Source organism: Petaurus breviceps, unplaced genomic scaffold (assembly GCF_028583685.1).
Source record: "Petaurus breviceps papuanus isolate PSGF00001 unplaced genomic scaffold, PetGlider_PUasm1.0 76, whole genome shotgun sequence".
Classification (NCBI taxonomy): domain Eukaryota; kingdom Metazoa; phylum Chordata; class Mammalia; order Diprotodontia; family Petauridae; genus Petaurus; species Petaurus breviceps.
This window is the reverse complement of record NW_027186473.1, coordinates 63,507,152-63,520,747: the sequence shown is the minus strand read 5'-3', so window position 1 is coordinate 63,520,747 and position 13,596 is coordinate 63,507,152.

Below are 13,596 nucleotides of genomic sequence, written 5' to 3'. Positions count from 1 at the left end.
TTTTCTAGAATTAAAGTTAAATAATATATGTTTTAATTTTCTTGTATCACTCTCATTTTTCTTCCCAATTTTTCCTCTACTTCTCTTACTTGAATTTCAAAGTCCTTTTTGATCTCCTCCATGCCCTTGACCAATTCATATTTTTGGATGTAGACTTTGGATGTAGGAGCTTTGACTTAAGTTATCTTCTTTTGAGTGTATGTTTTCATACATGTCACCAAGGTAAGTTTCTGTAGTCTGAGTTTTTCTCCAATTGTCTGCTCATTTTCATAGTCTATTTCTTGACTTTTTTTTTAGTCAAGATCTTTATTGATCCAACTAACAACAACCATTGGTGAGAGTTTTCCTATGTTTCCAAACACTTGTTGGTTTTGAAAAAAACTCAAAATTAAAAACCAAAGCAAAAACAAAAGAAAAAACCCACAAAACTCATGGAATTATACAGAATTGTCTAAAGGCCTTGCCTCTAGCCTCTGATTTTCATCCAGAATGATAATGAAAAGGAAGGGAGTGGGTAAGGAGGTGGCCAGAGGCAGGGGAGGTGATTTAGGCACAATTTCTGGCTAGCCATACCTTTTTGATTCAGAATGGCACTGAAAAGAAAGGGGCAAGAGAACAAGGGGGTCAAGCTGGACTAGACAAGGGGGATAAGAATTTTATTTATAAAAGATTATTAAAAAGAAGCTTAAAATGGACACCCAACATGTAAGTGTCCTTTGAGTTCTCCTTCAGGAAAAGGGCAGCTTCACCAAAGTAGAAAATAGATGGATTCCATCTAGAGGTGAAGGCACTGGACCACCAATGCCTGGTGATACTAACACAGACATGGGGAAGTTACTAAGTGGGATGGACCTGCTCATCTAATCTGATCTCTAGCCTCTATATAGAATGGGGTTTGTCCCATAGTTTCAAGTAAATTACCCTTGGCACAGGTGGGTTTGTGTTGTTTTTAAGATCAGGACTAAAGAGTAGGGAAAGAACGTGGGGGGTGGGGGTGGGGCTAGAATGGGTATGCCACATTTGCTTGATTCATGAAGTCCTCTCAGCCTGGGATATTGAGTAACTTCAGTTTCAAGAAGCAGTGTTCTCTAACACTGAAAGAGAGAATTCCCTTTCAAGAACCCCATTTGGCCAGATAGTTATCAAGCTTCCCAAGCACCTCTCCACCTGCTCCAATCCTTAGGGAACAGAATAAGAGTTTAAATCCCTTAAGGCACTTGTTTCATTTCAGTCACATTCCCCAAAGCCTCAGGTTTTCTATACTGGCATCCCAGAGGTAAAAAGTAGTCTGCAAGGTCTGAAGAGTTTAAGGAAAGGGGAAGCATAGGAAAATTAACATGAGAACCCAAAAATCTTTCCTGTATATGAGCTTTAACAAAAGGAATCGACTTCCAGGACCAGCCCAAAGGAAGCAATTGATATTTCCCAGAGGGATAAATGGGAAAATAAATAATCCATGTACCAACAAAATCCTTTTAGGTTTTTTTGGGGGGAGGCAGGGGGAGGGGAATGTACAATTTTGACTTGGCCTCTAGTCTAATGTTAAAAGAACCTCAATTTGAAACAAAAAACATGAGCAAAACAGTGACAAGACTTAAGTTCCTGTGAACTGGGGCCCACCTTTTCTTGGTTCCAAGTCTATCTTCATCTAGGGAAGATAAAAAGCTACAAATTACAGTGATGGTAAAAGTCCCTCAAATTCCAGAATGCAAACAAATTCCTAAGAATGAAGCACTCATTTCAAATGAATCCCTTCTACCCCTCCATAAATGTGATTAATAAAGAGCCCGCCAACTACCCACAGACCTATGGTCCAGAGATGTGCAAAGTGGGGAAAGCTCTGAACCAGTGAGAAAGGAACAGAAGAGCTTTGCTTTACTCTGGGATGATTGCCAAAGGAAGGGGAGGCTCCAATTCCTACTCTGCATTGGGGGTAAGACACTCTCCTTTTCGGTCCAATATAGGCAACAGGAGACAGATTTCTCTTCTGCAAGGTGCCACCTTATGCTGTCATTTCTGTAGTTAAGAGCACAAGGCAAAGTGCCAACAAGGGGTTTAAGAGCAAGGAACCCCAAAGCAATTGCTCCAACAGCTAAACATCTATTTCTTGACTTTTTAACTCTTTGTTAAGGTAAGGTTCTGTTTCCAGTGTCTAGAACACACTGTCCCAGACTTCAGGGGTTTTGTGCAGCTGTTTTCAGAGTTACTTCTAGGGACCTGTAAGTTTTCAGTTCTTCTAAGTTGGTTTGATCAAAGGAAAGATGTTTATTCCTCTCCTGCCCCTAATCTCTGTGGGCTGAGAGCTCCAGAAACAGCCACTGCTATTTTTGCTGCCACTACCAGCACCATTATCATTGACGATTCAGTCACTCCCAAGATCTACTCCTGGTTTGCTGGGGCCAGGACTGTTCTGAGGCTGGGGCTGGCCTGTGCTTATTTCTCACCCCGGTTCAACAGATCTTTCCTACTGACTTTCTAAGTTTTCTTTTGTATTTGTGGGTTGAGAAGTCTGGAAACCATCCCAGCTGCCTATGATTTAGTCCTCCAAGGCCTGTTCTGCATCTGCTGCGCCCTGTCTGTGGTGGTGGGGCCTGCTCTGGACTCTACTTCTCTGTCAGCCTAGTGAAACAGATCTTTCCCATTGAACTTCCAGATTCTCTTGATCTGGAAATTTGTTTCACTATGTCTTTTTGGTTGTTTCTGTTGCTCTAGAATTTCTTTAGAGTAATTTTTACAGGTATTTAGAGGGGATTGGGGGAGATCTCAAGAGAATCCCTGCCTTTATCCTGCCATCTTGGCTCCACCCCTAAATAAGTTTTAAAGGAAAAAAAAACCTACTCTTACATGCATAGGGGTAAGGCCTTAGAAAAATCAAGCCCAGCCTACACAGCAAGGTTCTGGGAAATATTGTTCCTCTCACATGCAGTTAAAAAGCAATTTGTCTATAAACAAAGACCTGGGGACTTCAGCATAATGCAAAGCTCAATACAAGTCATCAATGTGATATGGAAGTCCCTAAAACAAATACAATATTACAAGAGGCATAACTTCTATGAATAAGGAGGATATATTCCCGCTTAACCCTGTCATGGTCAGACTGTTTCTACTATTGTGTTCATTTCTATCTCATATTTTGTTTGTGGTAATATTATATTCAATTCACACATTTGGCTAGCCATAGCTTTTTGATTAAGAATGGCACTGAAAAGAAAGAGGCAAGACAACAAGGCAGTCAAGTCAATCTTGAGAAAGGCATTTGTAAGCTGATGAGTATTCAGAGGAGGGAAACAGGAATGGTGAAGGACACTGAGTTCACATTGTATGGAGATCAATTAATGGAACTTGAAATGTATACCTTGGAGAAGATCTCAAGCAAGGTAGGTCAGGATAGCTGTTTTCAAGTATTTAAATGGCTATCATGAGTAAAAGAGATTAGATTTGTTCATTTTGCCCGAGGGGAGAACAAAAAATAAAGAGTCAAAAATTTAAAAAAAAATGTGAATTTAGGATTCATAGAAGGAAAACCTTCATCATGTCATCATTATCATTACAGCTGTCCAATAATGGAATGACTATCTTCATTTAAGTATTGAGTTTTCTCCTCACTGGAGTCAAGCAGTGGCTGATGGATATTTTGATGTATTTTAGTGAGAATTCCTTTTTTGGCAATGGGTTGGGAATGATTGTTTATAACACTGAAGTTCAGTTATTCAATGGTTTATTTTTCTGTTTTATTCTATGCCCAGCTAATTGTCTCTCTGTACTTCCAGTTCTAGATATAATTATGGACTAACTCAAGGGACTGTCTATTTACCTGTGTGCATCAGTATGGAAAATTGGAATTTTTCATCCATTTTTTTCCTCTATGGATCTTTGAACCAACTTTCTTTTTTTTTTTCTTTAAAGCAATCGGGGTTAAAAAACTTGCTCAAGGTTACACGGCCAGTTATTTCTGGGTGTGGTGCTAAGTATCTGAGCCTGGATTTGATCCCCAGGTCATCCCGACACTGGAGCCGGTGCTCTTACTCACTGAACAACCTGTCTGCCCCTGAACCAACTTTTGATGTCTGTTGAAGGTCAGAAATATTGTAGCACTTGACATTATTAGGACAGATTAATTCCAAGATAAGAACATCTGAAAGACTTGACCATCTATAATTCATCTCTCTTCCTTTTAGACACTTTTTATCCTGAAATGACAGCATTGGGCCCCTTCAGTGAGTATAGATTTTCTTGTTTTATTCTTTGCATAATATCAATAATCAATGGATCATCTAATAATTTTCTTTGCCTGTGGTAATGGGAATGGGAATTTGAAGATTTTCTTTCCCCCTTAATAAGCCTAAATTGAACTTGGGGAACTTTCCTGATTTGAAAATAAACTCTGCCCCCTAATAGGCTGAATGTGCTCACATGGAGCCTGTGGTGGGAAGAGTTTGCTGAAGGGTAGAGCAAAGCCCACAGGAGAAACTTACTTTGAAGGAGATTTGTATGTCAGGGAGTGATAACTTTTGTTACTTTGTAATCAAGTGGGTCATGAGGGTTGTGATGTTCTCTGACCCTGGAGAAGGCTATATATACCTTGATGTGAGATTTTTGCTTTGGGGCTCACTTATGGGAAGAGCTGTGTGATTTGACCAGATGAGACTCTGGGCAGCCCTTGATCCCCCCCTGGCTTGGAAAACCCAGATGTTGGTGCTTCTCTCTCTAGTGACTAAATAGGTATTGATGTAATGGTCAAACAGCTAGAAGCCCTGTCTGTTGAATTGTGTTATTTTCTCTTGTAACTTCTGTTTAGATTCTCTGAAGTTCTGGGTGGTGACTTTTTCCCCTGAACTAGGTAAATGATATATGTTTGATTGATTAAAGTAAGATTGTTAACCCTTTTTGAGTTGCTTTCCTTTAGAAAAGCAGATCAAAGAACCTGTGCTAGCTGCCATCCTGGGTATGCTAGGGTGCTTGCTACTACAAATGTCATCACAAACAGGTTCTGCAAACTAAAAGGAAAGTATGGGGGCTGGGATAATTATTTTTCCCCCAGTTTTGGTAGCTGGGACTCTGTGGAGCCATGGAACAGGAGTGAAGAACTTCCTACATGTTAACTTTGATGAGGTGAGGGCAGGAATGGTTAGCGGCCTGCTTTGGGACTGGGGCAGAAGCCAGGAGTGGCTGCCTACTGCAGAAGGAGGAGAATCCAGGAGTTCAGGATTCAGCCACAGGGAAAGATAAGGAATGTAAAACAAGGCAGAAGCACTGAATGTGTTATCTTGCTTCATCCCACAATTTGGGACCTGGGAGAGGATGGAGTTGTGTCTATGGTGGGTGGGGTGAAGTGCCATGGACCCCTAAGGGCCCCACCCTGTTGCTTTATTGCCCAGCCATCCCCTTAAAACTTGGAAGCAGGGGCTTGAGCAATGTTTAGACTGGGACTTGGCTCATTAGAGTCTGTAACTGAGAGTGCCAGGAAGAAGACTGCAAGGGCAGCATGGGGGGAAGGACATTCCCCCAAGAGAACTTTATTTGGACACTTTTGTTTTGGATAGAGGCGCTTATAATGCTATGTACTTTGTGTTTGTTTAAGGCTGTGAGACCACTCTGGTAATGAGTTATTATGTTATGCATTTCGCAAATATGATATGTTTATTTTGTGGGGACTATGTTGCGATAGTTATTATATAAGTTATATAAGTGATGTTAATGTTAATTCAGATATAAGTTGCCTATGTGGTGGGCATGAAAGATCTTGGGGCCCAATGGGAATTTGAAGATCTTTCCTGCCCCTTAATAAGCCTAAATTGAACTTAAGGACCTTTCCTGATTTGAAAATAAACTGTGCCCCCTAATAGGCTAAATGTGTTCACATGGAGCCTGTGGTGGGAAGAGTTTTTCAGGAAGGCACAAATTCTGTTACTTTGTAGTCAAGTGGGTCATGAGGGTTGTGATATTCTCTGACCCTGGAGAAGGCTATATATACCTCCGAGACAAAGTTTTGTTTTGGTGCTCACTTGGGGAAGAGTTGTGTGATTTGACCAGATGAGACTCTGTGCAGCCATTGAGTCCCCTGGCTTTGAAAATCCAAATGTTGGTGCTTCTCTCTCTGGTGACTAACTAGGTCAGGCAGCTAGAAGCCCTGTCTGCTGAGTTGTGTTATTTTCTCTGTATTTTTGTCTGTTTGTAACTTCTGTTTGTATTCTCTGAATTTCAGGGTGCTTACTTCTCCCCCTGAACTAGGTAAATGATATATGTTTGATTGATTAAAGTAAGATTATTAACCCTTTTGGGGTTGCTTTCCTTTAGAAAAGCAGATCAAAGACTCTGTGCTAGCAGCCAACCTACATATGCTATGGTGCTTGCTGCTACACCTGTGCATCCCTAAAAGAATTTTATATGATCTTATGATCATGGGAGATGCCTTACCTTACAAAAGGACTCTATTTTAAGTTTATCTATCTATACTAAAATAATTGCTTTTAAGGATTATCTGTAAATAATAAGCATATGTAAGGGGGACTGGCCAATAGGATCCCAGTTCTTCAAGAATGTACAGTATTATCTGATCTTTCCCAACTCCTGTGAGTAGCTGGTAAGGCTACTTCTGGATATATCTGATGATAGACAATAACCCTATTACATTTCAGAGCATGCACAAGTATTCAATGGCTGTTTCCTGAATACTTACTGTATGATCATAAAAACAAACAAAAAAACCAAAACACTTTTTTTTGGCGGGGGGAGGGCAATTGGGGTTAAGTGACTTGCCCAAAATCAAATGGCTAGTAAGTGTGTCAAGTGTCTAAATCTGGATTTGAACTCAGGTCCTCCTGACTCCAGGGCCAGTGCTCTATTCACTCTACCACCTAGCCCTTCCAACCAAAACACTTCTTAATTGGCTACAGAGTCAGAGTTGAGGGTACGTACAAAAGGTTTAGTCATTGAAGCCACATCTCACTCTCTTTTTCCATATGTTTTTCAAGTGAGGAGAAGGAACTACTTTAGGCTTCAGGTGGGGGAAAGAAAAGGGGGAAGAATATATAAGTATTTTCAATGCCTAGATCACACTCTCTTAGGAAAGTTTTTAAGAAAAGTTAATTCTTCAAATCGGGTGATGATAAAATAAGAATTGGTCAGCCGATAAGCATGCATTAAGCTTTTTCTTTGTGTCAAGAATTGTGCTAAGTTCTGAGGATATTAAAAAGGCAAAAAAAATCCCTGTTTTCGTATTTGAAAAGGGGAAACAACATGTAAAAAAATAGGTAAATCAAGATGTATAAAGATGGAAAGTCCTCTGAAAAGGGAAGGCACTAGCAGCTATGAGGAATGGGAAAGACCTCTTGAAGAAGATAGAATTTGAACTGTGGTGTATAGGAAGCCAGTAAAAGTCAGAGGTGGAGGTGAGAGAGTTAAAGCATTCCCCGAAACAGGGAAAATCAGTATAATCAATTATGAAAATGGAATTACACGAAAAGAAAAGAGCACATCCAATCTGGATCAGATTTTGTCTGAGGGTAGATTTCCACTATGGAGTCATTTAGAAGACTTTTGGATGGCTTCACTGTCAAAACAAGATAGAGATAAGGAAGAAATAAAGAAAAAAGGAGAATATTTCTAGGTAGTTTGTCCTTCTGAAAATCATACCTGATTCTGGTACCTGTCATTCAAGAACATGTGTATAGGATCATCAGAGCAAAGGATTTAGAGATGTAAAGCATCTTATTAGTCAACTAATCCACTTCCATCTTTTAAAAGATGATGAAACAGAGGCCCCTTGAGAAGAGGCAATTTATCCAAAGTCATATAGGTGTTTAGTCCCTATGTGTTTCATAAATATTGTCATTACAGTCTGCCAACAACATTTATTAAGGACCTACCATGTGCCAGGCACTTGTCCTATGTGTTAGGAATATAAAAGCAAGTAAAATATAGTCCTTGTTCTCAAAGAAAATGCAGTCTGGTGGTGGGGACAACTTGCAAACAATTATGTACAAGCAAGAAATAAAAAGGATGAATTTGAGATAAAATCAACAGAGGGGGTTTTGAGATAAAATCAACAGAGGGGGCATCATTTAAAAAATAATAATTATGATACAGGAAAATACTGCACTTGTAATTTAATTGCTTCAGGAAATTTTCTGATGAAGAAACTTCCTCTCTCAATGCAGGTCAATACCTTCTTGGAGACTCATCATCTAGAGATTTCCTGGAACACTGAAGTTAAGTGACTTGTCCAGGGTCACACAGCTATGTCCTAGAGGCAGAATTTGAAGTCATGTCTTTCTGGCTTCAGGATCATCTTTCTATCCATTACACCATGCTGCCAAAGATAATTATAAGTTTGCATAATGATATAATCTACCTTTTATAGCAACCTATGAAACAAACACAAATTTAAAAAAAAAAGGTTTTTAGTTCTCCTGGGCCCTATCTGCTTCTATAGGAATGAAGCCAAGATGGCAGAAAAATTGATGGCACAGTCTAAGGATCAAACAGGTTTTTAGAGCATCTATAAACATTAAGTCAGCTGTGTTTTATAAATATCAGATGCATGCCCAATGATCAATGAAAGGACATTCAACTAGAGGAACTGAATCATATTACTCCATATAATATTGCTATAAATTAAGACAGAAGAAAACAATAAAGTTGCACCTAACTGAAATGATTACACACTTATTTCCTGGGAACGACAAATAAAGGAGTTGCTTTATTGTCCAAGGCACTTCGTATTTTAGTCTTCATGGCAAATATTTGAAAAAAAAAAAGAATATCATTGTAGTTTCTGTTCAAACATCCGCTGCAGTAGAAGAGTTAGATATATTCAACAAATAAATCAGTGGGACCCTCCAAATTAAATCAAAATGTACTTTTGATATTAAGTGACTTCAATTCAAAAGTGGACATAGGTGACAAAAGCAAAAACATAAATTAATAAATAAATAAATGTTGGAAAATTAGTTCAGGAGTAAGAAAGGAGAGACATCATAAACTTACACACTGCACATAAGCCTCACACATATGCATAATAAATACTTTCTTCAGATAAAGAACTGAGAGGTGTATACATGGTAAGCACCAGATCTCCAAACAAAAACTGAAACTGATTATATTTTAACAGACTGGAAGTGATTCATTACAGATCTAGGAATCATTACTGAATCAGCTATCTGTGTATGTTAAGATCAATGATTCACCTGAGCATAGATTGAAATTAATGTAAACAAACCCTTTAAACTGGTCAAGATAAGAAAAAAAAAAGATTATAACAAGTGTTGGAAGGACTTTGGGAAAACAGGCATATTAATGCATTTTTGATACACCTGTGAATTGATCTGTCCATTTTAGAAAGCAATTTGGAATCATATCCCCCAAGCCACTAACCTGTTCATATTTTTGACCCAGTGATATACTAGTAGGTCTATACTCCTAAAGGAAGAAGAAAGGAACCCATGTGTACAAAAATATTTCTGACAGATCTTTTTCTGTCAAAAACTGGAAACAAAGAGGTTATCCCTCAATTGGGGAATGGTTAAATAAATTTTAGCATACAAATGCAACAGAATATTATTCACCATAAGAAATAATGAAAGGGAAGCTTCCAGAAAACCACTATGACCTGATGCAGAATGAAATAAGGTGAAACCAAGAGAACAGTTTATACAGTAACACCAATATAAATTAAAACAACTTTGAAAGACTAAGAACTCTGATCAGTGAAATGAATGATCATAATTCCAGAATACCAAAGATGAAGCATGCTACCTACCTCCTGGCAGAGTGATGATAGACTCAAGATGCAGAATGAGACATATATTTTTTATATTTGTTGCAAGGGTTTTGTTTTTCTCTTTTTTTAATTTGGACAAGGAGATAGAAAATAGAGAGAAGAGAAGGATGTGGGAAGCCTGGAGGAAATCACAAAGAAGTAGGAAAGCTTTGAAAGCTCCTTGAGAAATAAAGCAAATCCTGCATAATAAAGATTCACAATTTAATGTACAAACTTCTGTTCTATAATATATATGGATATGCTCATTTGATTTGGAGTTCATTGAGGAAAAAATGGAGAAAAATTAATATAGAATCAGAAGAATAAAATGAGAAAAAATATGGCATGTAATTAAAGCAACTCTGACCTGAAGTATTTAAACAAGGTATGGATGCCAAAAAAAATAATGGGAATGGATGAATCAATACCGAATATAATGACTTAATGTCAATTTGACTATTGAAATTAATTGCCATAATGAGAAGTCCAAAAGGACATAAAAATTCCTGAATTAGCAAAAACATTTGATCTTGTCAAACCCTGAGATAAAGGAGGTAAGTACAATACTAGTTTAGCATATAAACTTGTTTGCAAAGTAAAAAAAAGAAAAATATGATAGATTATAAATGAATAAGTAAGCATTTATAAAGTATTTACTATGTGTCAGGTAATGTGCTTAACATTTGAGACATCAATAAAAATAAATAAGTCCTTACCTTCAAGGAATTCAAATTTTAATAGTATCAAGGTTCTTAACATGGGGTCTGTCAACATTTAAAAATTATATTTTGATAACTGTATTTGAAAACAACGTGTTTTCTTTTAAAATCCTAGGTATCTAATTTTATGTATTTAAAATGTTATTCTCAGAAGGGGTCCATAGGATCAATGGACAAGGGGTCCATAACACAAAAAAGGGTTAAGAACTCCTGTCACAGGGGAAGACAACAAAAAGCCAGATTGGATGTGTGGTGCTGTAACTGAGATTGGTCAAGAAAAAGTGAAATAATCAACAATCAGAGCTTAGATTCACAAGGGTGCCACCTCCAATTTCGGAGAGAGGTAAAGGCTGAAAATCAGATGGTATGGTAAGAAGATACTTAGGGAGTGAGAGCAGTATGGGTTCATAAAATAGCAAGAAGCAGAGAAAAAGAGAACGTCTACCAAAAAAAAATTTGTAAGGATGTTTCAACTAAGTCATCCTAAGGGCATTTAATGACAGAACTGCAAAGACAACAAACAGATAAAAGGTGGAAAAAAATCTGTATAAAATGCAGAGAACAGAAGGAAGGCAAGAAAAGTACAGACAGGCATATACTCTTTAGGCTTCTCAAACTCAGCATGCCCCAAACAGAACTCATTTTTCTTTTGAAATACTTCCATTTTCTGAACTTCCTCATTACTTACTGTCTAGGACAGAGGTCAGCAAACCAAGGCCTACCAGTGAAATATGGCCCACCACCTGTTTTTGAATGACCAGTGAGTTTAGAATAGATTTTACCTTTTTAAGGTTAAAAACTATTCTCAGTGTGTGAGCTGTAGGCCATATGAGCTGTTTATTCACCCTGATCTAGAGTACCAGTGTTGAAGACCCTCAGCATCAGTGTTATCTTCAACTCCTGAATCTTATTTATGCCATGACATTACATATGTAATTGATATCATATTGTTTATTTTATATTAAATCATATGTGGAAATACTATATATATGCAAATATATTACATATGCTTCACCTACATAAGCAATATAACATCTTCTCAGATTCCTTATGGAAGGAATAGGAGGGAGAAAATTTGGAACTCAAAATTTAAAAAATAAGAATGTTAAAAAGCGTTTTTACATGTAATTTACATGTGGTTGGGAAATATTTAATGAAATAAAATTATATTTATTTTAAATCTTGTTTATGCCACACATCCAATCCATTACCTTTACAACACCCTTCCTATATGTCCCTTTCTCTCTACTCATATAGCTTTCATTGTTGTGTTTGACCTTCATTCTGGAAGAGGCCCATGACATCAGGGAAACTATGAGATGACTTGCAGTTGACTTTGATTAGAGTGAGGGAGGGCTGTGTGAGGTCACCAGCCTCACTTTCTCCTCCAGTCACTAGATATTCATCAGGATGACTGGAGATGACCAGTGGGAGGATGCAGTGGGAGACCCTGCCCTTTTAGGTTAAGGTCTAGTTCATGTCCTTATCACCTCTTCTTGCCTAGAATCCTGCAATAATCTTCAAACCAGTTTCCCTTTGTCATCTCTCTCAAACCTAATCTATTCTCCCCTGTGCTGCCAGGGTGATTTTTCTAAATCACTATGTCACCCTGCTGCTCAGTGATTCCCAATGGCTCCTTAATACTTGTAGTATCAAAGATAAAGTCATTTGTTTTTCATTTAAAGCTCTTCCTACCTGAGCTATTCTTACCTTTTCACTTTACTTCTACTGGCTTCCCTCCATTAATCCCACAATTTAACTACATCAACCTACTTAATGTTCCTCAGACAAAACACTCATCTGCCATCTCCATGACTTTGCAATGGCTATCCACCCTGTCATGAATAGTCCCTCACCTCCTCCTAGTTTTCCTGTCTTCCTTTGGAACGCAGATCAAATTCCATCCTCATAGGGAGGACTTCCCAGGTCCCCCCAGCAGTTAATGCCTTCCTCTTCCAGATTACCTTAAGCTGATATGAATAAAATCATATAGATATATAATTATTTTAATATTGTCTCATCCATTAGACAATACCTTGACAGCAGGGAGGGCCTTTTTTTTTCATTGTACCTCCATCACTCACCACAGTAACTGTTACATTGTAAATGCTTAACAAATACTTTTGACTGACAGTACTGAAAATTTAGGAAATTAGTACTTATATTACAAAGAGACTGATTTCTAAAATGAATTCATCATAGTGTCTTTTAAATATAAAGCTCCTTTGTGCCTATAAAATGTGACTTGTTTTAACAAATTTTATTTGTAAGCACAGATATATGTGTGTATCAATGTGTGTATATATTTATATTATACATATGCACATACACATGTATATATACAGATAGATAGATGATAAAAGGAAGGAATTCCTGAATTGAGATAAATGCTAAAGAATTACTGCAGCAAATAACACACATTCATATTCTATTTTAAGTCTTAAAAACTGCTTTCTTCAATATCCTAAATAAACTAGGTGGTATGAACCTAGTTAAAATGGAAGATCCTGAACAAGAGACCATTTTGTGTTGTTTGCCTATATATCTACCATCCCTAGTGTTTTTGCTGACAGATGCTTTAATAAATAATAGGTGTTTTAATAAATGATTATCCTAACATTCTAAAAGAAAATCTGCTTAGTTTGAATTCCCATTTTATATACATACACACACACACACACACACACACATATATATATATATACACATACAGAAAGTGAGGTATAGAAAAGTTAAGGAACTTGCTTATAGTGACATAGCTTCTCAGCCAAGTGAAAAAGACATTGAACTAAGAGTCAGGAAACCTGGGTTCAAATTCCAGCTGTGCTACTAGAATATTATATGACCTTGGACAAATCACCTCATTCTAGGTTTTAGTTGTTCAAGTGAAAATGTTGTTGTTCAGTTGTTTTATTGTCCAGTTCTTTGACTTTTGAGGTTTTCTTGGCAAAGATACTGAATTGGTTTGCCATTTCCTTCTCCAGTTCTTTTTACAGATGAGGAAGTGAGGTAAACATGGTGTAGCAGCAAGCACCCCAAGCGTCCTCAGGGTTTGCCGCCCATACAGGTTCTTGGATCTGCTTTGTTAAAGGAAAGCAACTCAAAATGGGTTAACAA